The following is a 25334-nucleotide window of genomic DNA, read 5'->3' as shown; positions in this document are numbered from 1 at the left end:
GAGAAAATTCTAGGTATCTACTACGCTCCAGATATTCTGCAGGGTCTTGAAGAAGTGGAAGAAAGGTTTTGTGATCTAGAGGATGTCATGGTTTACTGGAGAGATGCAAAATCAGGGAGAGTGAGATATGAGGGTGATGCAATGGAATTAGTAACTTCTGGGAAAAGGGAAAAGGCTGGGTCACTGTCTTAGTCAGTTCAAGCTGCAATAAAAATACCATAGACTGTATGACTTAAACAACAGAAATCGATATTTTCTTGGTTCTGCAGGCTGAGAAGTCAAAGCACCAGTGGATTGGGTTCTGGTGAGAGCCTTCTTAATGGTTTCCTCACTTGGTGGAGAGGAAGAAGAAAGCTTGCTGGCGTCTCTTCTTATAGAAGTGCTAATCTCACTCGTGAGGGCTCTACTCTCATGACCTAATCGCCTGTCAAAGATTCCACGTCCTCAGGAGTTAGGATTTCAACATAGGGATTTGGGAGGGACACAAACACTCTGTCCACAAGGTTTCATGAAGCAGAGGATCCTTGAGTTGGATCTGGAAAAGTGAGAGGCACACCAGGTTGGCAAGGTGAGGAAGGACTTGGTCACAGAGGTGCTGAATGGCAGGTCTGGCAGATTTGTGGGCTGCAGGTGCACACATGGTCCGAGAGCATGCTGTTCAATCAGCTCCCTGTTGCCTCAACGGTTCAAAGCTGCAGAGCAAAGCCACAGGTGCCCATCACTCCTGTCCTAGACCAGCTGTGAAGGATGGGATAGCTCATTCGTCATAGGTTTTTTGCATTACTTTCTATTTTTTATAGAATTCCACTAAGATATTACTTTTATTCTAATTACTGCACTTTAGGGGTGCCTCATTAAATTTTGTGCAGAGGGGAGTGCCTCCTTCTCCTCACCCATCTAGCTCCAGGGTATGTTTTACCTTAAGCTCTATACTAATGATTATATAACAACAGAACCTGCTTCTCCTTAATAGGAACCTTCTGACCAATCTTGTTATCTTAATACTCAAGTTGTGGGAGTGGGTCTGGTAAGACCTTTCTATTGTTAGTAACCAACTGAAAAAGTATATAAAACCCCACCCAAACTAGTGAGTGGGGCAGTCTCTGCCCTCTTCTGGTGTCTATGTCAGAAGCTTTCTCTATTTCTTTTGCACTGGAGTAAAACTCTGCTACACAAAACTTTGAGTGATCAAGCCTTGTCTCTGGCCCTGGATTGAAATTCTCTCCTCCAAGGCCATAAATACACCATTGACTGTAAGCTATCAGCCCCGCCTCTGAGACAATCACCAGGCGGGGAGGCCCCCACTCCTCCCTGGATGGGAACTTTCTCCTTCTAATCCCTTCCCCCTTCAGGCTACACTTAGTAACTGATGGAGAGGGTGCTAAAGAGAGAAAAGCCTGCTAGGCTTGCCCACCTCATTCCCTGGAGGCTTCTAAGCTTATTGCAGGGCTTAGCCAAAGGAGGGGTAAAACCCTAAGTGTGAAATGTCATTGTTGTTCACTCACTAAGTTGTTGTCTCACTCTTTGTGATCCCAGAGACTATACCATGCCAGGCTTTCCTGTCCTTCACTATCTCCTGGAGTTTGCTCAAACTCATATCCATTGAATCAGTGATGCCATCCAACCATCTCATCTTCTGTCATCCTCTTCTCCTCCTACCTACAATCTTTCCCAGCGTCAGGGTCTTTTCCAATGAGTTGACTCTTCGCATCTGGTGGCCAAAGTACTGGAGCTTTTTTTATTTTCTTTTCCTCTTTCTTTCTCTTCCCATGACCATGAGAAACCTGGATATTTTACTTATTGAAAGGAGGCTCTGCTTGTGTCTGTATGTGAGCTTCCAGAAAGACCTCAAGCTCAGCTGTGGGGAGTAGGCTGCCTGGACAGCCTCTCACTGCTGAGCTGACAGATTCCACCTCAGCCTTCTAGACTCTTCTCAGTGGTCCCATCAGGGACTAAGGCGGTGGCCAGGGACTTTACGTTTTCCACTCACCCCGACCACTTTAACAAGCAGTCTTTGCTGCTGCCGAGCTCCCAGTGTGGGTGGAGAGAACTTTCAGACCTCTCTCCTGGTCTGAGCACTTCTTTTCCATCTCTTTCCCCTGCTCACTCTGCTCCTGACCCATGCCCCCCTTGGTTTCCTCTAGCACCTCAGGGATGCTGTTATCTCAGTGCCTGGGACTCACTGTTCTCTGTATGGCATTCTGTCCCTGAATGTCTGCTTGTTGACAGAATCATAAGTCTCCTTAGCCAGGCCCCTTTGCCAAGCTCTCTTTACAAAAGTGACAACTGTTCCCCCATCTACCCGCCCACTCCTGTACTTCCTGCTCAGCCCTGTTTATTTTGTTCCTCAACACACACATCTCTAACTTCTATTATGTTGATCATCTTTTTCCATTAGAATATAAGCTTCATGAAGGCAAGAACTTGCTCATTTTGCTTCTGGGTTTTCCAGTTCCCAGAGTGGGGCCTGGGGCAGTATAGGCATCCAGTAAACACCAGAACAGGAGTACTACAAAGTACCCAAAGTTCAGATGTTCAGGAACACCAAAATTGATTATAAGTCAAACTTGCCATCAGGTATTTGTTATTATGTAAACACCCTCATAAGCCCCAGTTCTTCATAAGCTCTGTATTTATGGAATCACTCAACATAAATACTTGTATTAAACGCATGGCTTGTATGCACACTGGGTGAGCCCACTTAGAGCACCTGCCACGTGACTGCTCAGCCGTGGTTCCCCAGTCGGTAAATACTGTTGTTTGCCTTGTATCTACAATCTCAATTCAGAGTGTTTTCGTTTCTCCATGGACACCAAATGTTCAAGTTGGCTCTAAAAACACTTTTGCTTATTTTCCTTCCAAATTAGTTAAACAACTGAGATGTTACAAGTTTTTCTTTCCTTCTCTTAGTTATCTAATTCTTTTCAAGAACATGACCCTCAAGGATAGTACCCATAAAATATTGCTATAAAGACCGTCGATTTGACTCATGAAATCACATTGGCATTTCACTCAGAGGGTTGAAAACACTGTTGAAGGATGTTGTGGCAGAATTCTTATTCTGTGGGTTGAATTCACCTGTCATTCACATTCTGATTCTAAGCACTCCAGAAAGTCATATAATAATTTATATATTTTATACTAGATATATTATATATTACATGCCATATATACATATATATTTAGATATATTATTCTATATATCATACTATAGTTTAAAAAGTGTTTTATTATGGAAAGTGTCAAATATATATAAAGTAGACAAAACAGTATAAGGAATGCCACAGAGGATGATGATGGTTGGATGGCATCACTGAGTCAATGGGCATGAGTTTGAGCAAACTCAGAAGATAGTGAAGGACAGAGAAGCCTGGCATGCTGCAGTCGATAGGGTCGTAAAGAGTCAGACACAACTGAGCAGCTGAACAACAACAACAATGGTACTTGTCACCTAGCTTTCATAATTACCAACTCCTATGGCATCCGGTCCCATCACTTCATGGGAAATAGATGGGGAAACAGTGGAAACAGTGTCAGACTTTATTTTTTGGGGCTTCAAAATCACTGCAGATGGTGACTGCAGCCATGAAATTAAAAAACGCTTACTTCTTGGAAGAAAAGTTACGACCAACCTAGATAGTATATTCAAAAGCAGAGACATTACTTTGCCAACTAAGGTCTGTCTAGGGAAGGCTATGGTTTTTCCTGTGGTCATGTATGGATGTGAGAGTTGGACTGTGAAGAAGGTTGAGCGCCGAAGAATTGATGCTTTTGAACTGTGGTGCTGGAGAAGACTCTTGAGAGTCCCTTGGACTGCAAGGAGGTCCAACCAGTCCATTCTGAAGGAGATCAGCCCTGGGATTTCTTTGGAAGGAATGATGCTAAAGCTAAAACTCCAGTACTTTGGCCACCTGATGCGAAGAGTTGACTCATTGGAAAAGACTCTCATGCAGGAGGAATAGGGGACGACAGAGGATGAGATGGCTTGATGGCATCACTGACTCAATGGACGTGGGTCTGAGTGAACTCCGGGAGTTGGTGATGGACAGGGAGGCCTGGTGTGCTGCGATTCATGGGGTCGCAAAAAGTCGGACACGACTGAGCGACTGAACTGAACTGAACTGATTCCTATTTCAACATAATTGTCAACTCCATAATCCTATTTCATCTATGCATTCATGTACTTTCTCTTCTCCAGATTATTTTGAAGAAAATTCCAAGTATTACATTATTTCATATGTAAATACTTTAAAAGACAAGGTCTCTTATAAGATAATTATAAACCTTTAAACAAATTTAAGTCCTGAAGACCAAAGGGAAATTATTGACGATCAAATTTTAACATTGGAAAAATCACAGTTTTACTGGATTTTTTTTTGTTCATTATGTATATTAAGTTTTTAAAAAATTGTACAAGCATCATTTTGGACAAACCATGTAATGTCTGACTGGAAGTGTCTAAACAGGGGTAATAATCATAACTTCCTTCTATGAAAATAAAAACATAGAAGCATCAGAGAAATATTTAAGCATCAGATTAAAATTTCTTTAATCTTCTGATTTTATCTTAAGATGAAAATATATCTTGCATTCCATGTATGTATTCCTACTTCATTATGCAGAGGCTTGAGAAAAGACACGGTAAACGAAACAGCCACAACAAGTCTTCCGTGGCTCACTGCTGTTTCCCTAGTTCTTACATATGCCATACGTCTGGCATATAGTAGAGGCTCAGTAGATACCTATTGAAAGAATAAATTCCTTTAGCAATGTAAGTTAAGGATTGCACGTCATAGTTGAAAATCTTTAATAAAAAGTCCAAACTACTGGAGCGTGGCAGTACTGCTAGGTCTAACTGGGTGTCTACTCCAGCAAACGCCAGCCTAGACGCCTTCCTCTCCTATTTCCTCCTTTTTCTTTGTTCTCTCCTTTTTCCTTCCAGCAATTTCATATGATGTAGCTCCTTATTTACATTGTCTTAGTCTTTGAAATCTTTAATGTGTTGCCTGACTTGGTATTTCATATTCATTTTCTTTTCAAAAATTTTTTATTTATTTATTTTTGGCTGTGCCAGGTCTTCGTCGCTGATGAGAACTTTCCCTTGTTGTGGAGAGTGGGGGCCACCCTCTAGTTGCAGTGTGCAGGCTTCTCAGTGCAGTGGCTTCTCTTGTTGCAGAGCGCACGCTCAATAGTTGCAGTGCATGGGCTTAGCTGCTCTGCGGCATGTGGGATCCTTCTGGACCAGGGATAGAATCCATGCCTCCTGCATCAGCAGGCAGACTTCTCACCACTGAGCCACCAGGGAAGACCTTACATTCATTTTCTTACTTAAAAACAGTTGGCAATATAAAAAGTTGAAAATAATAAGAAATTGTCACCAGTTTCTTCCTATCGAAAGTGGAGGCAACAGTTTGATATAATTTTCTGTCAGAATAATGAATTGGGAATCCATGAACCTGAGCTGGCTAGCTACTTTCCCTTCCTAACTGCTTATCCTGTGGACCCTGGGCTTGTTTAGTTAGCCCCCACAACTGAGCAAACCAATTCTCTTTCTATATACATACATATCCTAAGAATATTCCATATGCCTTCTCCTTTTTTCTTTTTTAGTATTTGTTTCTTTGGCTGCCTCAGGTCTTAGTTGCTGCACTTGGGATGCTCGTCACGTGATTTCTTTCTTTGTGTTGCACAGACTCTCTAGTTGTGGCTCACAGGGCTTCAGTAGTTGCTCCGTGGCATGTGGCAGCTTCGTTTCCCAACCAGGGATCAAACCCACATCCCCTACATTGCAAGGCAGATTCTTAACCACTGGACCACCAGGGAAGTCTCCTCTTCTCCTTTTCAACCTCTAGCTATCTGTCGACCCTCTGTAGTATAGCTCTACTATATCCTGTTAATACTGTTAAGTCTAACAATAATGGAAATTTAGCCCAAGTTATTTAGTTGTCCCAATATCAGCATCTTCATAACTAATATTTTCTAGCAAATGGGATTTCTATTCATTCTTTAAATAGTTCCCTTGCAGGCAGTGGTCTCACTTGTAAGATCTCCTCTTCTTTAATCTCCAGTCCTAACTGCTGCCAGTTGAGTTTTTCTAACATGTACTTGACCATGTCACCCTCTGGCTTAAAAAACCATCAGTGATTTTCCAGAACCCATTAAGCACAAGCAAGACCTCCTGACAGGGTACATACATTCACTCTGTTTTTGTTTTAAACCCCCCATGCCACTGTTCATCTACTCTGCTTCTTGTGCCCTCATATCCCAGCTCTTGCATTTCTTAAAGTGTGCCTTCCCAGAGCCAAGGAAGTGATTCTTTGGAAGAAATCACCAGCTGCTAAAAGACATGTTTGTGAGCCAAACTGCTGTCAGTAAGGTAAAGATCAAAATAAACATCTTTCTGAGAAGTCTTTTACATTATCTATGTAATCTTAATGAATCGAATAACTACAATAGTGTGGTCAGTCATCCAGAGCTAGATATTCTGGAGTGTGAAGTCAAGTGGGCCTTAAGAAGCATTGTTATTAATAAAACTAGTGGATGTCATGGAATTCCAGTAGAGCTATTCAAAGCCCTAAAGGATGATGATATCAAAGTGTTGCACTCAATACGTCCACAAATCTGGAAGACCTAGCAGTGGCCACAGGACTAGTAAAGGTCAATCCTCATCCCAATCCCCAAGAAAGGTAGTACCAAAGAATGTGCTAACCATCAGACAACTGCACTCATCTCCCATGCTAGTAAGGTCACACTTATAATCTTGAATGCTAGGCTTCAGCATTATGTGAAGCAAGAACTTGCAGACATCAACTGGCTTTAGAAAAGGCAAAGGAACCAGAGATCAAATTGCCAACATTTGCTGGATCATAGAGAAAGCAAGGGAATTCCAAAAAAAAAAAAACACCTACCTCTGTTTCATTGGCTAAGCTAAGGCCTTTGACTGTGTGGATCATGACAAACTTTGGAAAGCTCTTAAGGAGATGGGAATACCAGACCATCTTACCTGTCTCCTGAGAAACCTATATGTGGGTTAAGAAGCAACAGTTAAAACCCTGCATGGAACAATGATGGGTTCAGGACTGAGAAAGGAGTACAGCAGGGCTGTCTGCTGTCACTCTGTTTGTTTAACCTAGACGCTGAGCACATCATGAGAAATGCACAGCTGGACAAGTTACAGGCTGGAATCAAGACAGGCAGGAGAAACATCAATAATCTCACATATGAAGATGATACCACTCTAATGGCAGAAAGCGAATAGGGACTAAACAGCCTCTTGATGAGGGTGAAGGAGGAGAGTGAAAGAGCCAGCTTAAAACTAAATATTAAAAAACACTAAGATCATGACATCCGGCCCCATTACTGCATGGCAAATAGAAGGAGGAAAGGTGGAAGCAGTGACAGATTTCCTCTTCTTGGGCTCCAAAATCACTGTGGATGGTGACTGCAGCCACAAAATTAGAAGATGATTGCTTCTTGGCAGGAAAGTGATGACAAACCTAGAGAGTGTGTGTTGAAAAGCAGAGACATTACTTTGCTGACAAAGGTCTGTATAGTCAAGGCTATGGCCTCCCCAATGGTCACATACAGTTGTGAGAGCTGGACTATAAAGAAGGCAGAACACCAAAGAATTGATACCTTCAAGCTGTGGTGCTGGAGAAGACTCCTGAAAGTCCCTTGAATAGCAAGGAAATCAAACCAGTCAATCTTAAGAACTGATGCTGAAACTGAAACTCCAGTATTTTGGTCACCTGAGGCAAACAGCCGACTCATTGGAAAAGTCCCTGATGCTGGGAAAGACTGAGGGCAGAAGGAGAAGAAGGCTGAGGATGAGATGGCTGGATGGCATCACCAATGCAATGAACATGAACTTGGGCAAAGTTAGGGAGATGGGTAGGGGTCAGGGAGGCCTGGTGTGCTACAGTCAATTGGGTCTCAAAGATTCGGACACAACTGGGTAACTGAACAACAATAATAACAACATAAAATTTAAACATGGCCATTTAGACATCAACAAAATGTTTTATGTACCACAACCTTCTGCTAACTTTACCTCTGAAGAAGTTGTTACATGCCATACTTTACACCCAGTGATCATTAATTTTACTGCAGCAATTCCTCTTTCTTTCCACCTGCTCCATTGTCATTGGTGGCGTTACTTTACCTTGGGTTTCCCTTCAACCACAATGTTTCTTAGCCTCATCTCTAATCCTGGAGTCACTCTCTCACAGTAATTCTTTCCTTCACATACAATACTTTGATCTGTTCTCTTGCTACACACCTGACTCAAGTCATGGCCCTTTAGGCCCCACTGTAGATTATTCAACCTTTTCTACATTTCATTCTTCCAGATCCTCCCATAGGGATTAAAAATAATCTTTCTCATGTCTCTTTTTCATGACATTATCCCTCACTCAGAATTTATTTTTTAATTTTTTATTTTGTATTGGGGTATAGCCAATTAACAAAAAATGTTGTGATACCTTTAGATGGACAGTGAAGGAACTAAAACATACATATACATGTATCTATTCTCCTCCAAACTCCCCTCCCATCCAGGCTGCCACATAACATCGAGCTGAGTTCCACATGCTGTACAGTAGGTCCTTGGTTATCCATTTTAAATATAGCACCTCACTGAGAAATTTACCAACAGCTAACATTCAATCATTTCATGAATCCAAGTTGCTAACCTACTTCTTTAAATTAGAGCTCATAACCATTAGTTTAAGGTTCACGCCAAATGCCACGTCCATTGCAACCCTTTGCTTAACTCGACAGTTCTAGCCAGTCGGTTCCACTCATCCCACCCCATCACTTGACACCCACTCCTGCAATACCAAGCTCTTTTCTCCCTTCCAAACTCCCCCTGGCCTGTCTTCTCCACCTGTCTGTCCTTTTCCTTCATCAAACATTTCTCATACACCATTTTTCTTACAAAGTTTTCCCAAGATACAACCATTTCAGCAATCTCCTCAGCACCTTGTGTCAATATGAACCATTTGTAGACATCAGAAATTGGCTCTGCTCAGTTTCAGAAAATCATGTATAACCACTGTGAGTTTAGTGGGGAAATAAGACAGAATGTCAATTCCCAAACACCTTTGACAGAATCAAACATGCAGACCAGAATGGCATTCCAGAAGCTTGTTCTTGAGACTTAGGTTCCAGCATAATAATAATGTACAGCACTAAACATAGGTCAAATTGTGTATATTAGATAATAAAAATGTTTGTTTTTCTGTACTTTATCTCTCCCTGTAGAGGATAAGGAATCTATACACTTTCCTTAAGTCCGTGTTCAGCTCCCTTCTGCTTTTATCTAGGAAGAGGTCTGCTGTTGAAGAGTTTATTTTCATTAGGGAGTTGAGCAGGTATATATACCTGGAGAGAGGAAAAGAGGGATTGATGGTGGGGTTCAGATTTACCAATAAATGAGACCAGGTAGCAAAAAGGAAATTCTACTATAATGCTTGTCCCAGCTCCCAAGTCTCCAGATTAAAACCGTGTGATTCACTGCTTTCTCCCAAGTATGTAACATCAAGAATACCGCAAAGGTTAGGATGAAGCTGACCAGAACGCTGGCTCTCAAAAAGATCTTCACTTTTTGCATTTCAAACCTTTGTTGTTAACTAAAGTTGGCTAGAAGTTTTGGAGTCATGGTTACCCCTCTGCACAGCTGTTCCTTATTTTTTTTTTATTACCACCATAGATTCAATCACAAGAGAAAAAGGAAGTTTATTATTTCAAATAGTTTCTTTAAATCTGAAAAACCAGGAAATAAGCCTGCAGTCATAAAAACATATAAATTCAATCATAGCACCTCAGTCAGGAAAAACATCAGGCCTTATGAGCCAAGCAACCTTAGCCTCAGTCCCTGCTCAAACACCCCCACCAAACACTCCATCCTAACTACAATTTAAAACCAAACCAAGCTTAGTCACTTGTTTGTCTCTGAGCACAAGAGTGGTGTTGGGCTGTAGAGGGTTTCAACTGAGAGCAAAAATCCCTTCTCATATCTGAATCCCAGCAAAATGGCTGCAGAAAATCTCAGTCTTCAGACAAATATTCTACTTGAAATAAGAAAGCAGGAAAATATTTTTGTTTCTAATAAAATTGCCTGATTTTAATAATAAAGCTCTATACTTAGATTTTTCTCCAATAATATGAGAATGTCAGGGTAACTGACTTCCATCTCCTGATATTAATGCTCCTAATTCTAATTTCCAGGTCAAAGCATCAAGAGTGACAGCGCATGGAGAAGAATGTCTCGTGGCTGCCTGTCTCCATTAGTCCTCACTGGGACACCATCATGTATCCAGGCGGAAACACAGCATACTTATATATGATAGAAACAGTGAAGAGTGAAAATGGATCTCAAAATCTCCTTCCACCATACAAGCTCTAAGTATGTCACATGAAGTGACCTTTTCGTACAACATTAGAACACAACACTGTTGGCTGAGCCCAGATGAAGAGTCAGTCTCCTGTTGGAAGCTCAGTCCTAATAATCTGCTACCAGAGACAACCAGAAGGCAGTTATCAGCCCTTATTACTAATGGTTGAATTTGAGTAACTTAAATGGACGTTTTATGAGATTCCAATGCAGTCAAATACAGGCATTTTTATTGTTGCAGCTGTTATACTTAAATAATCACAACAGTGAACTCTTCATTTCTCAGCTTTTTGTAAGCCAATCACAGGGCAATAGTTACAACTTCTTTAGACTATCTGCTTTAAGCACGAGATCGAAAATAGAAAAGTTGCAGGAGAGAAAGAGGAAAGTTTTATTATTATGTTGGGGAGGGAAAAGTAGTCACATTTGCTACATTAAAACTGCATCTTTCTTATGCAGCTGTCTTAGATATGAATATATATGTAGATATATACATATTTCCATTTTATAAATAGATCTTAAATTGTCTTAAATTTCAGTTGTAACTTCTACCATTTTGAAAAAGCACTGCCTGAACCAACATCTATGCAACAAAGGCCTGCACCACAAATAGTTCGCTGGATTCCCCATGAATCATTTCAGGGCATTCCATTTAAGACACATTCCTGGGACTTCCCCGGTGGTTCAGTCCTTAGGGCTCCACACGTGCACTGCAGAGAAGGCAGGTTCAATCCCTGGTGGGGGAATTAAGATCCTTCGAGGTGCATGGTGCTGTAAAATAAAATAAAATACACATTTCTACCGGTGTGAGAATCCAGTTATGTCTAGTGATTCCTCACCGACATTTAGGATGAATCTTCACCAGGTGATTGTTTCCAGAGAAAAAGTTCAAGTGGGAAAAAAAAAAAAAAAAAGTAAAGGAAAACATTAAGACCAGAGGGTCCAGGTCAGGGCCCTCTCTGTGGCATGTGCAAGGGGCCTGCAGAGAAATGTCTTGTTGCATCTTAGACCCAGAAGCAGCCTGTAAATTTCCCTGGGATACAAAATCATCTGATTAGTGTGGCCAGCTGCCCATTCCCTTTGCTTTTCCATTCTGGGTCCACTGTTGCACCAAGGTGTCCCCACCTTTCCCTCTACGTGGCTTGTGAGCTCACAAGGCTGGTGTGACTTGTCATAACCCAGAGTAGAAAGTGTCAGAAAAGATAGGAGTTATCAGGTGAGACCAGCTGGATCCACTTAAAAAGTCTTTATGAGAGATTTTGGTTTTTTTTAATCTGAGCATTTGCTCTCCCTACCCCCACTTTTAAGTTAATGAATTCTGCCTGTTTGGAGTTCTGGAAAATATGAACAGAATGAGTTAAGTCAAAAGACAGGTACAATCTTTTGTAAAAGAGTGGGAAATACCACCCAAGAGTGAAGGAATCTCTATTTGTTGAAAGATTGTGAGCTACTGACCTTTCTGGATTCTTAATCTATGCCCTCTTTCCTTTGTAATACCTAAACTCATTCATTTTTTTGGTACAGAATACTGTGTGATCGGAGAAGGCAATGGCAACCCACCCCAGTACTCTTGCCTGGAAAATCCCATGGATGGGGGAGCCTGGGTAGGCTGCAGTCCATGGGGTCGCACAGAGTCGGACACGACTGAGGCGACTTAGCAGCAGCAGCAACTATGTGATAGGCCATGCTGATATTCTTTCACACCCCAAAGTTCCTCAAGCTGTCTCTAGAAACACATGTTGAGCAAAACAGTCCATGAGAAAGTTCTTATTATCTATTGTTCACCCCAAAGTAACATCACGCAGGGAGTTAACAATCACAGGCAGTAAAGGAAAAGCACATCACTGAAGAAGTCACTGAAGAAGTGACTTCAAAACGTCAGTACGATCTATTGGGGGAAGGCATACGAAGAGGTAACTCATTGAATACATCTAGGAATTTGCAAACATATTCTGCTGCTGCTAAGCCACTTCAGTCGTGTCTGACTCTGTGTGACCCCCATAGACGGCAGCCCACCAGGGTCCCCCATCCCGGGGATTCTCCAGGCAAGAACACTGGACTGGGTTGCCATTTCCTTCTCCAATGCATGAAAGTGAAAAGTGAAAGTGAAGTCGCTCAGTCGTGTCCGACTGTTCACGACCCCATGGACTGCAGCCTACCAGGCTCCCTCCTATCAATGGGATTTTCCAGGCAAGAGTACTGGAGTGGGGTGCCGGATCACAAAAGTTCTCCTAGGAACTCTCATTACCTTCCAGTGCCCCCACCCCTCCTCCCTGGGGCAACTTCCCAGGAAAGTAACTCTTGGTGTTGATCTTGTGTTCGTTTCTTAATGACCCTAAGGGACTTGGCGACTACTCTGCAAGCAGGCTGGTTGCTCTACAATGCGCGCGAGCAGGTCGCTCCCCACGCCCCCCAAATCTGGAGCTCTGACTTCATTGCGCAGGTATACACTATTGCTCCTCCCCCCGCAAACAAATGACCTCGCTCGGATCTTCTTATTTCCTTCACCGAAGCGGGTTGCCCATGAGCTTAGCCGCTGATTCTTTTGGAGTTGCCTAGCTGGCTTTTCATCCTTTTCTCTTGTGCGTTTGTTTTCTCAGAGTGAACACTTGTGGGGGCCCGCGACTCCACTGATTGAATGACAGGAAACTGGCCACGGCATTCTCTCTTCTGTTCCTAGAGAGTTAGGAAGTCTGGGAATGGGTTTGGCAAGACGGTCCCTCATACCCTCAACCCTATTGCTTCTAGTGCTGCCCACTTCTTTCCAGTTACAAGCACAAACCCCCGTATTTATTGCTCTCCGGGCAGCTTCAGAGTCTCCCGCGTCCCCCAGGCCAGAGAGTGTCCCCAGGAGCCTTGTTTCTGAAAAAGGGAGCCAAAAGTTGTTGATGAAGAGACCCAGGGATTCCCAGCCTAGGCTTCTCTTCCAGTTGCCCCTGCTAGCTGAGGGGCCCTGCCAGCCCCTCCTCTGAGCTTCAGCTTCCTTCCTGCCAATGCCTTTGTTCATCTGAAGCACCGTTTCCACTGGGAAGCCTGAAAGAATTTTTTTTTTCCTAACCATCTCATCTTCTTGACCAGAAGTCTTCCCGTCTTCTTTTCTCTAACGATGTCATCTTCTTTCCTTAATGGATGCTTGTTTGTTACTGCTTTTCTGGGAGTGTTCGGCTGTGCTGCAGAGACAAGCAGCAGAGCAGGACTGACTGAAGGAGTCGGTGTGGGACCCTGCGCTAGTGCGCCTCCAGTCACACTTCCCCAAACATGCCCGGATGGTTTCCTTCCAGGCTTTTCACACTTATAGCGCCCATGGCAAGTCTTTAACTTTTAAGTGAGATGATCTTTAAAGAGATAAAGAGTTTCACAAAATGGATTAAAGACCTAAATGTGAGACTGGACACTATAAATCTCCTAGAGGAAAACATAAGCAGAAACACTCTGACATAAATCATGGCAACATCTTTTTTGATCCATCTCCCAGGAAATTGGAAATAAAAACAAAAATAAACAAATAGGACCTACTCAAACTGAAAAGTGTTTGCTCAGCAACGGAAACAATAAACAGAACGAAAGCACAACCCGCAAATTGGGAGGAAATATTTGCAAATGATGTGACCGATAAGGGATTAGCTTCCAAAATATACAAACAGCTCATGATGCTTAACAGCATCAAAACAAATAACCCACTCAAAAAATGGGCAGCAGACTTAAATAGACATTTCTCCAAAGAAGACACACAGATGGCCAATGGGCACATAAAAAGATCTTCAAATTCACTAATTAATCAAGAAATGCAAATAAAAACTGCAAAGAGATATCACCTCACACCAGCCAGAATAGCTATCATCAAAAAAATCCACAAATTCTGGAGAGGGTGTGGAGAGAAGGGAACCTTCCTACACTATTGGTGGGAATGTAAATTCTTACAGCCACTATGGATTATAGTATGGAGGTTCCTTAAAAAGCTAAAAGTAGAGATACCATATGACCCTGCAATCCCACTCCTGGATATATATCCAGAGAATACCTGAAAGGATAGATGCACCCCAATGTTCGGGCAGCACCGTTTACAATAGCCAAGACATGGAAGCAACTTAATGTCCATTGACAGAGGAATGGATAAAAAAGATGTGGTTCATAGGAATATTACTATATACATAGTGATATTCAAAGGAATATTACTCAGCCATTAAAAAGAATGAAATAATGCCATTAGAAGGAACATAGATGGACCTAGAGAATGCCATACTGAGAGAAGTAAGTCAGACAGAGAAGAATAAATAACCCATGACATCACTTATATGTAGAATATAAAAAGAAACGATACAAATAAACTTACAAAATGGAAAGAGACTCACAGACTTAGGAAATGAACTTATGGTTGCCAGAGGGAAGGGATAATGAGGGCATTTGGGATGATCATGTACACACTGCTATATTTAAAATGAATAATCAACAAAGACATTTTGTATAGCACATGGAACTGTGCTTAATGTTATGTAGCAGCCTGGATAGGAATGGGGTTTAGGGGGAGAATGGATACATGTATATGTATGGCTGAGTCCCTTCACTGTTCAACTGAGACTATCACAACATTGTTAATCAGCTATATCTCAATACAAAAGTTCAAAAACAAAACAAAACAAAAAGAAAAGAAAAGAAAAAACAGTTTCAAAGAGTGAACTAAAGGAAAGAACAGTACACTAAATACTTATCCTAAAATAGAAGAGAAAAAGCAGCTGGTCCAAAGTTATTTGATGGATATTCTGTATCCTACCTGCTGTAACTTTATTCTTGCCCATACCAAGTCCTAATTCAGCCTTCAATTTTGTCTTAAGAAGGTCTTTAGGGTTACAAAATCATTTCTCTATCCAACTCCTGTGACCCTCTCTTAAGCATCTGAGAATTTAAACATCCCTCCAGAGAGAGGATACCAGGAATTCCCAGCCTGCACTTTATATGACATCTAAGTAAAGACAGTAAAATGAATGGCAGTATGTACAATATCCCATGTGAACTATACTGGGCTTCCTCACAACATGGCAGCCTCAGGAAGGTAGGTTGCTTATATAGAAGTTGAAGGTAATAAGAGCATGTATTCCAACAGGCAAGTTAGAAATATCGTGACTGCCTTTTTTGAACTTGCCTTGGAAGTTACATAGCATCACAGTCAGAAAAGCCAGTCCAGTTTTGGAGGGAGGAAACATAACCCCCATCTCTTGATGGGAAGACTGTAAAAAAGATTTATGGACGTACTAAACAATATTGACTGACCCTCCCTTTTGTCTTGCAATTAAGTTTTCATCACCCTGATCTTCTCAGTTCTTCTGACTGGTCTATCTTCAGGTGATTTCCATACTGAAAATGTCGGCAGGTGAGGGAGCTGGTCTCCAAAGATGGCCCCTTAGCAACCACTCCTCCCAGTACAGTGCTCCTGTGCAGTCCCCTCCCACACTGAGTCTGGACTGGCACTGTGGAGGAAGTGATCCCATGTGACGTCCAAGAAGCCTTGCTGCTTATACTAGGGTCTTTTGAAATGCCTATTCAGGGGAAAGTCAGCCACCATGTAAGAAGTCTAATCTGAGACCACCGTGCTGTGAGGAATCCTACGTGGTTCACACGGAGGAACTGCATGAAGAGAACAAAATGCTTGGTGAGCTCCTAGAGATTTCCGCCCTCTCAGCCTGGATGGCAGACACATAAGTGAGGAAGCCATCTTAGATGTCCAGCCTGGGTGAGCATTCAAAGGACTCTAGCCCAGCCACTATCTGACTGCAAACACACTTGAGACATCAAGCAAGAATGATCCAGGTGGGTCTAGACAATCCCCAGAATCTTGAGAGATAATAACAAATTGTTACTTTAAACCAATAATTGTGTGGTGGCTTGATAGCAATAGAACACCAGGTTCTATCCATGCCGCCTATGAATGTCTCCCCAGTCTGGTCCTCTTAGGCAGAACTTTGGCTTCAAATATTTGCTAAGGCAAATCTTGCTGTCTGGTCAGAGCAAGGACTCATACCTCTAGAGAAGTTGCTCTTTGATGTTACATTAGACATGCTTACAAGGAACCATAAAATAAAGGTCAATACTTCCCTGGTGGCGCAGACAGTAAAGAATCCGCCTATAATGCAAGAGACCCGGGCTTGATCCCAGGGTTGGGAAGATCCCCTGGAGAAGAGAATGGATACCCACTCCAGTATTTTTGCCTGGAGAATTCTATAGACAGAGTAGCTTGGCAGCCTACAGTCCATGGGATTGCAAAGAGTTGGACACGACTAATCGACTAACACTTCCACTTTCACAGAGAAAAAGTACCATGAGAACCTGGGGAAAAGAGAGGATTAATCCAGCCTGAAACTGGTGGGCCTGAGAGGAGGTGATATTGAACTGGATCTTGAATGCCAAGAAGGAATGCGTGGCTTTGTTTTATGGAAATAGGGAATTACTCTGGGTTTCTGAGCAGAAAGGTGTGTGATAAAAAAACTTTTTCAGGAAAACTAGTCTGAGAGCAGTGTGTATATACAGTCAGTTGCATTTGGAAGACACTAGGCAGGAGTGGTCTGTGACGGTGAGGAGGCCAGTAAAAAGTTTTACGGCCATCTGGGGAGAACGAGCTCTTGCACTTGGTGCGGCAGCAAGAAGAGGGGGAAACTAGTTTTAGGAGACGTTCCAGAGGTTCATATGACCCTGAAACACTATATACTTCACACACTATATACTTCGTATTGTATGCGAAATAGTAAAATTATGATGCCAATTCTCCCATCCGTGAAAAAAAATGAAAACAAATAATTCTAAAACTTTTACTTTTGAATAAATGTTGTATTTAAAAGAAATTACCTTTAAAAAAACGGTTTATGTTCTGGAAAAAAAAGAGAAAGTAATTTATATCTGTAACTTTATGTGCCATCAGAGATTATTACCCTTTTGAACATTGCTAGAAAACATTTCTAATATATTCATATTGATTTAAAATTTTTGTCACTTATCCATCCCTTTGGAACGTTAATAATGAAAGAAGCTGCAAAAAAAAAAAAAAAAAAAAACAGGGCAGCGTCATTACTAATTTTAAAACCCACATTGGCAGCTGCTGGCACAACGTGGTTGCTCCAGATATTTTTTAAAGTATGAGCTCCCTCTAGTGGCCAAAACAGTCCTTATCACCTGATCAAATCTGTGCCGCCCAGTAACTTCTAGAACTGAATTTGTACTTTAAAATATTTCTGTGCCATGTTCTGAATAGGCTCAATAATATTCACAGTAAACTTTAAAATCTTATTATTTTTATGATTTAAACATATTATTGTTATGATATGTTTAAATATGATATGATATGTTATGATATGATATGTTATGTTTAAACATATTATTGTTATGATTTGTAATTATCAGTTTTCAATAACGTGTTTATTGAGTTTCCGATCTCACCAAAATGCAATTATCTCATTTTAATTTTTATTTTTACTTTATTTTGCTTTACAATACTGTATCGGTTTTGCCATACATTGCAATTATCTCTTAATTAATGTACAAGCTAATTTCCTATATATATTCCCAGGAAATAAGGTCATCATTTGTTACTCTATAAAATGTCCTCATTGATGAACCTATATCTTCTTAAAACTGGTTCAGTTTGAAACTATTCCAGAAATATACATTTCCCAACCAAATCCCATCATTCCTTGCAGAGAGGGATCACTCTGAATGGATTCCATTGAATCACTTCTCCCACTGAGGGACAGAGTCAGACAAAAGCAGGATTTGGAGGAGTTGGGGGAGTGAAACAAAAGACTAATACTGTCTACTGCGTCTACTGTGTCAGATGTTAGGTGTTAGGTTTTATGCTTTACATCCACTATCTCACTTGAAGCCCTAGAGGGATGATATTCGGTTCCTCTACTATTTAATACAAATTTTCCAGACTCTTACAAGTCATAATAAGGCTTAGAAGAAAAGTAGCCATCATCTCTGCATCTCTGGGTTAGGGTACACAGAGCTAAGTGGGGAGACCAATAAGGAGGCAGATGAGTGTCCTCACCGGGCAGGTGGAAACCCAGGCACTGGGAAACCCCCAGGAGGGGCTCTTCAGCCCACCTGCAGAGGAGGAGGGTGGCAAGCAGCAGGGAGAGTTGCCTTGTAGAGCAGGGGATATAAGTGGAGTCTTTAAGGATGCTGAAAACGGCCTGGCAGAGGGACAGTTCGTGCAAAGGCCTGGATGGAGTCAGAAGAGAGCGTTAATGCGTGTTGGCTGACACTTAGGAAAGGGGTGGATGGTTAACATTCCATTGTCAAGAGACCAAGTCGACACTCAGAGAAGTTAACAAAGAATCCTGCCAAGATAAAAGTGAGGCCTGAGTGATTGCATAGCTGCCAGCTGTTCACCTCCACCTTACGTGTTGGGGGAACGTGACAGCCCCCATCAAGGTGATGCCAGGAGAAGCTGATGCCAACATAAGTGATTATGAGGCCAGCTCTGCAAACACCTCCCTCTTGGAAGCTAACGACTGTTGGAGTTGTGTGTCTGAAGTAACAGTGTGAACACCCGAAGTGATGTGGTAGCCAGTTATGATGAATGCAACATGGCTCGCTTTGGGAGTGAGCCTTGGGAATGGGTGGAAAGGGCGGCTTTCTCTTTCGAAGGCTGTCTGTGCAGTCTTAGATCCTGACCTTAAAATGCAACCCAGGTGCCCCATCCCAGCACTATGACCGTGGACCTGCATCTTCTAGCCCGCTGGGACATGAAGCAAACAGGAAACACAAATGTGTGTAGTCAACGTTACTCTTGAAAATACCTTAAATTATCCAAAAAGTGATCAGCAGAAACATGGTTTTGTATATACAACCCAGTACAGTGAATTTCACAAACCCTGCAGTGGGAGACCCTTGGAACTAAACTAGGAGAAGCCTCTATCACATGTCTGGGTGTTCAAACCAATCTTCCTTTAAAGACATCTGAGCAGACCCCTTCCTCTTGATTTTCATAATGCTTATTCCTCTCACATTGTCTTTAAAGCTACTTTGTTTTCTTCCACTTGTATTGAGGTATAATTACACATAATAAAATTCACCCATTTTATATGTATAGCTGATGAATGTTGAAATTGTACAGTCTTATAGTCACCCCCATAAGATATTAATATAAAAACATGTCTGCTATCCTGGAAATTTTCTTTGTGTCCTTCCTTTGAAGTCAACCCCCTCCTCCAAACTCTGGCCAAAGGCAACCTCTGGTCTTTTTATTGCTATAGTTTTGCCATTTCTAGAATTTCATATAAGCAGAATCATAGAATATGTAGTTGTTTCATATACCGCCTTTCAATTAGAATAAAGGTGTCAAGGTTTATCCGTGTTGTCTGTGTGTATCAGCAGTTTGTTCCTTTTTGTACTTTGTGTTGATTGCTGCCCAGATTCACAGGACAAATTACAATAAAATGAAAACACAAGGTATAATAGACCTCAATGGCCTTAATGAGGAGGCCTGAGATGAATTTAATTACTGGGCCGTGCAACGCCTACCCCAAATGCTGTTAGATTCACAGCTTGTAGGCGTCAATGTGGATATAGATAACTGTTGGACATGACATCAGTAAGACATGTCGAAGCTATTCATCACTCTGAAGTTTTGTTAAATCTGTAAAGAAACGACACCTCTCTCACGACTGGTCGGGAATCTTGCTGTGCTCCCAAGAAGGCAGCTTCTGCTGACCTGAAAGAGCACGTGAGAGAGGGGCAGTGCATCTTTTTTCTCCTCTTCCCCTTAGCAACCTGGCTGCCAGGATCCCCGCCTGGGTCCTCTGTGGCTGACAGTGCACTGTTCTCCAGGAGGCTGCAGCTCAGGCAGATGAGGCCACAGCCAAGACCGGGGCTTCCTTGGAATGAAGTGAATGGAGGTGAGCTAAGGAGGAAACAGAGCTTGAGGAGTGGGCCTAGGAGGAAGGGGGGGTTTATTTGCGTAGAAAGTATGGATGGTAAATCATTATTAATGGTTCTGAGAGACAGCCAGAGAGAAATTGCTGCAAGCAGAGCACCCAGGACAACTCAGGACCTGCGCTGTGGAGGGTGTCTTCTGCGTGAACAGTGCATTCGTCAGTAGGAAACTTTCTGCAAAGGTCCCAAAGCAATTCCTGAAAAGCACTATTTTATCTTGTGTTTAGAAAGATCTAGACAAGGACATTTGGCAATGACTATAGTAGGCATAATGCAGCCCATTGCGAGGCCTGGGTCTTACCTCCCTGCCATAGTGTTTCTCAAGAAGACTTGAGCAATTTTCCCTCCGCTTCAGTGTTTATAGTTATTATAAAAGTATGGATAATAATAACTTGCACAGTACAGAACCGTGAAAGATGATCATAAGTTGGATACTGCTGTAATTAAAGGCCCAAGATTGGTAAAAATCTCAGTTCTGTAGCTTCTTACCTTTAAGGTGATGATTAAGTCACTTAATCACTTTGTGCCTCAATCTCCTGATCTGAAAAATGGAAATAATAATGATAATAATAATATTTATCTCTATAATGCTGTGGAGAAGAAACAATGTAAGTATATGATATGCTTAGGTTGATGCTTGGCAATAGGAACCTTTCAATAAACTATAGTTGTAATTATCATTAATGTTGCTATTATTGTTGTTGTTATAATGACTCTAGCCTTATCTTCCACTTCTCATATTTCCTCTGTTAACAAATCCTTTAGTATAAAACCTAATCTCCTCCTTGACCCAGACCTTTTCATCTTAGATTGAATATATGTATAGCTGTTGGTCCCCAGTCTCATCATTATGCAATCCCAGAGCTTTGACCAAGTGTATCCAAAGCAAGTAAGTTTACAGTAAATACATTTGTCATTTACATTATCAGATGGCATATTTTTTCCCTAGAATCCTAATATTAAAAACATACAGCATTGCTAAAAGCATTAAATGAAATAAAGCTCAATATAGCTACACTAATCTGTGCTTTCTAAATTTACTGACAGAAGTGAAGAAAGTGGGCTGGCACGGCTTTTGTACAATTTCTGTATCACACTAACCTAAATTCAAACAGTGTGTTTAGATAAAAATATTGTTCCCTCCAAGGAAGCTTCTGACTTTGCAGAGAAAAACACTTCTGTGTGGAACATACCTTACACAATGAGCACCTTCTTCCTGGAGGAGAAACGCTGCAAGCACATCACCACCACATTCTCCAGAAGTAAAGATTCTCTGGTGCCCAGCCACCACCAAGGAGGGGGCCCCAAACCGGGAAACAAATGGCACCAACAGTTTAGCACCACCAGGCACCTTCGAGGGGTCAGAAGTGGAACGGTTCTTGTCAGATCAGTGCTGACCTCCTGTTGTGGCCAGGCTGACTGAGATGGACTGGGAGGAGGCAGGAAAGAAACCAGAACCGCAACTAACAGGTGGCCAGCCAAACCTCCAGGAACAAAGTAACTACCCTAGAACTTGGAAGAAAATAATCACCTGGGAGGTTCTTCCTTAGAGAGATAGAGGGTTGTTAAATTTGTCCAGATGTTAGGGAAACTATAATTTTATTTTTCTCTTATTCAGAAAGAACAACCAAGAGGAAAAGCTGGGACTTCCCTGGTGGTCAAGTGGCTAAGCCTGCACTCCCAGTGCAGGGGGCCCAGGTTGGATCCCCGGTCAGGGAACTAGATCCCACATGACGCAGCTGAGAGCTCGAATGCTGCAATAACGATCAAAGTTCTTGAGTGCTGCAACTAAGACCTGGCACAGCCAAATAACTCAAAAAACACTTTTTTAAAGAAAGAAAAGCAGTGTTCTTAAGAAGTATATTTTATCAATTAAAACATTAGAAAACATACTTCTTTCCCAAATTTACTTTGAACTTACTTCCGAACTTACTTCCTCATTCCATATGCAACCTTGTGGACTTAAGGTGGCTATTCGTCAGGGTCAACTGTCTGTTCCCCCTGCTAGGTAAGAAGATATTTGAAGCCACATTTGTGTCTTTCATTTCTGGAGTACATGGGCCAGCATCACACACTGTAGATAACCGAGCAGATTCTGACTGGATTCATGCTTCATAAAATGAAACAATCAGTTCTGCTTAAAAGAAACCATCATTCTTTTTTAAAGTTAATTTTTATTGGAGTATAGTTGGAGGAGGAAATGGCAACCCACTCTAGTATTCTTGCCTGGGAAATCCCATGGACAGAGAAGGCTGGCAGGCTACAGTCCATTGGATCACAGAGTTGAACATGACTGAGTGAGTGAATAGCAGCAGCAGGGGATGGCTGCTTTACAAAGTTGTGTTACTTTCTGCTGCACAGCAAAGTGAACCAGTTATGCGTCTGCGTATATCTCTTTTTTTTTTGTTACCATAATTCTCATTTCAATCCACTTACCTTTCAATTCAGTTCAGTTCAGTTGCTCAGTCGAGTCCGACTCTTTGCGACCCCATGAACCGCAGCACGCCAGGCCTCCCTGTCCATCACCAACTCCCGGAGTTCACTCAGACTCACGTCCATCGAGTCCATGATGCCATCCAGCCATCTCATCCTCGGTCGTCCCCTATTCCTCCTGCCCCCAATCCCTCCCAGCATCAGAGTCTTTTCCAATGAGTCAACTCTTCGCATGAGGTCGCCAAAGTACTGGAGCTTCAGCTTTAGCATCATTCCTTCCAAAGAAATCCCAGGGCTGATCTCCTTCAGAATGGACTGGTTGGACCTCCTTGCAGTCCAAGGGACTCTCAAGAGTCTTCTCCAACACCACAGTTCAAAAGCATCAATTCTTCGGCGCTCAGCCTTCTTCACAGTCCAACTCTCACATCCATACATGACTACGGGAAAAACCAGAGCCTTTACACCAAGGTAAAACTGGCAGAAATTAAATCTTACAATAATCTAGAGTTAGCAATAATAGTCTCTACATGTATCTTGTGTTTTCAATCCCAGATCCCAGAGGATTTTAGAAAGAAATGTTACATTTTTTTCTGTTTAGTGGAAAAATAAAAATCATGAAAAATGAATACAGTTTATGTGGTGGTTTAGTCACTAAGTTGTGCCCGACTCTTGCGACCCCATAGACTGTAGCCTGCCAGGCTCCTCTGTCCATGGGATTCTCCAGGCAGGAATACTGGAGAGGGCTGTTGTTTCTTTCTCCAAGTACAATTTATATAATAGTCAACAAGAAGTTAGTAAATAAATTATGGAAATTGATAAAATGACATACTACATAGTCATTAAAATTATGAGAGAGCTCTATATTTATTAACAATGCTATCCTTGGAAAAAATTTTTATAAAAAAAAGCAGTTTAAAGTATGTATGATAGAATACCTGTTTTGGTAAAAATATGTATGACTGTTAGTGGAAAAATATGTATGAATATATGTTTATAACTAGGAAAATAATTTCCTCTCAGGTTGGCAGATATGTATATATATTTGGCTGATCTGCATAGCATGTAGGATCTCAGTTCCCCAACCAGGGTCCAACCTATGCCTCCTCCACTGGGAGCATAGAGTCTTGACCACTGGACCTCCACAGAAGTCCCATTGAAGTCCCTAGATATTTGTTTTTATATTTTATATATTACTATATTTTCTGTTTCTAGAATGATGAAAAAGTATTACTTTATAGTCAAAAACACTAGTTTAAAAGAATATGTAGTGTCACTCTTAAAGAAAATATTTTTAAATTACTCAAAGCCTCATCACCTATAACTATGTAAATACCTTTTTATATCATTTGTATTGGTTAGTTAATGTTTTTTTACAAACTACTTCAAAACTTAGTGCCTTAAAATGCTAATTTGTTATTATAGCACCTGAGTCTTTTGGGCTGCTTTATCTAGACTAAGTTTGCCAACGTTATGGGCTGAATCGTGTTCTCCAAAACTTCATAGTTTGAAATCCTAATCCCTAGTACCTCAGAATGTGACTGTATTTGGAGACAGTGCCTTTAAAGAATTAATCAAGTTACAATTAGGTCACTATGGCAGGCCCTATTCCAATTCCGTTGGTGTCCTAACAAGAAGAGATTTGGACATAGACATACATAGAGAGAGAACACCATGTCAGCTTGAGACTCATCTAAAAGGCCAGAAGAGAGAAGTCAACCCTACCAGCCCCTAATTGCAGACTTCCAGCCCCTAGAACTCTGGGAAAATAACTTTACATTGTTTACACAGCCTGGTCTGTGGTACTTTGTTGTGACAGTCCTAAAAAGTAACATAGCAGATATGAGCTGGGTTCTGGGTACAAGTGAACTGGGAGCTCTGCTCTGGGCTGTGTTTGACAAGTTGCCTGGGGCAACTTACCCTGCACGTCTAAATTCCTATTTCTGGGACCTGTTGCTAGCCCTGGGCATGTCGCACCCAGGGATGGGAGGAACACAAGAGAGAAAGTGGGAAAATCTTTTGAGGCCTAGTCTTGGAGCTAGCAAACTACTGACTGCTTCGTTCTATTAACCAAAACAATTCAAATGACTAAGCCCAGGGTAGAGAATGAACTCAATCTAATTAAGTCAATTAGAGGCATGCCTGCTGTGGGAGAGAATGGAAAAGAGATCTAGCAAAGTGTGGACATGGAGGAGAGAAAGTGGGGGAGGAGCGACTGGGGCCAATAATGTTACTACCTTAGATGTCCACACAAGCTTGCACTGTGGGTCTTTCATCATACGTGCTTAGTCGCTCAGTCATGTCCGACTCTTTGCTACCCCATGGACTGTAGCCCGCCAGGCTCCTCTGTCCATGAGGATTCTCCAGGGAAGAATACTAGAGTGGGTTGCCATGCCCTCTTCCAGGGGATCTTGCCAATCCAGGGATCGAACCCAGGTCTCCTGCATTGCAGGCTGGTTCTTTACTGTCTGAGCCACTATGGAAGCCCTGACACCACGTGCTTACTATATGCTACATATTTCTAATTTTACTTACACTTAATCTTCTACCTTTTTAATAGGATTGATAATTTAAAATTTCATTGGAT

Source organism: Ovis canadensis, chromosome 8 (assembly GCF_042477335.2).
Source record: "Ovis canadensis isolate MfBH-ARS-UI-01 breed Bighorn chromosome 8, ARS-UI_OviCan_v2, whole genome shotgun sequence".
Taxonomy (NCBI): domain Eukaryota; kingdom Metazoa; phylum Chordata; class Mammalia; order Artiodactyla; family Bovidae; genus Ovis; species Ovis canadensis.
The sequence above is the reverse complement of the archived record's forward strand: the minus strand, read 5'-3'. Positions refer to the sequence as shown.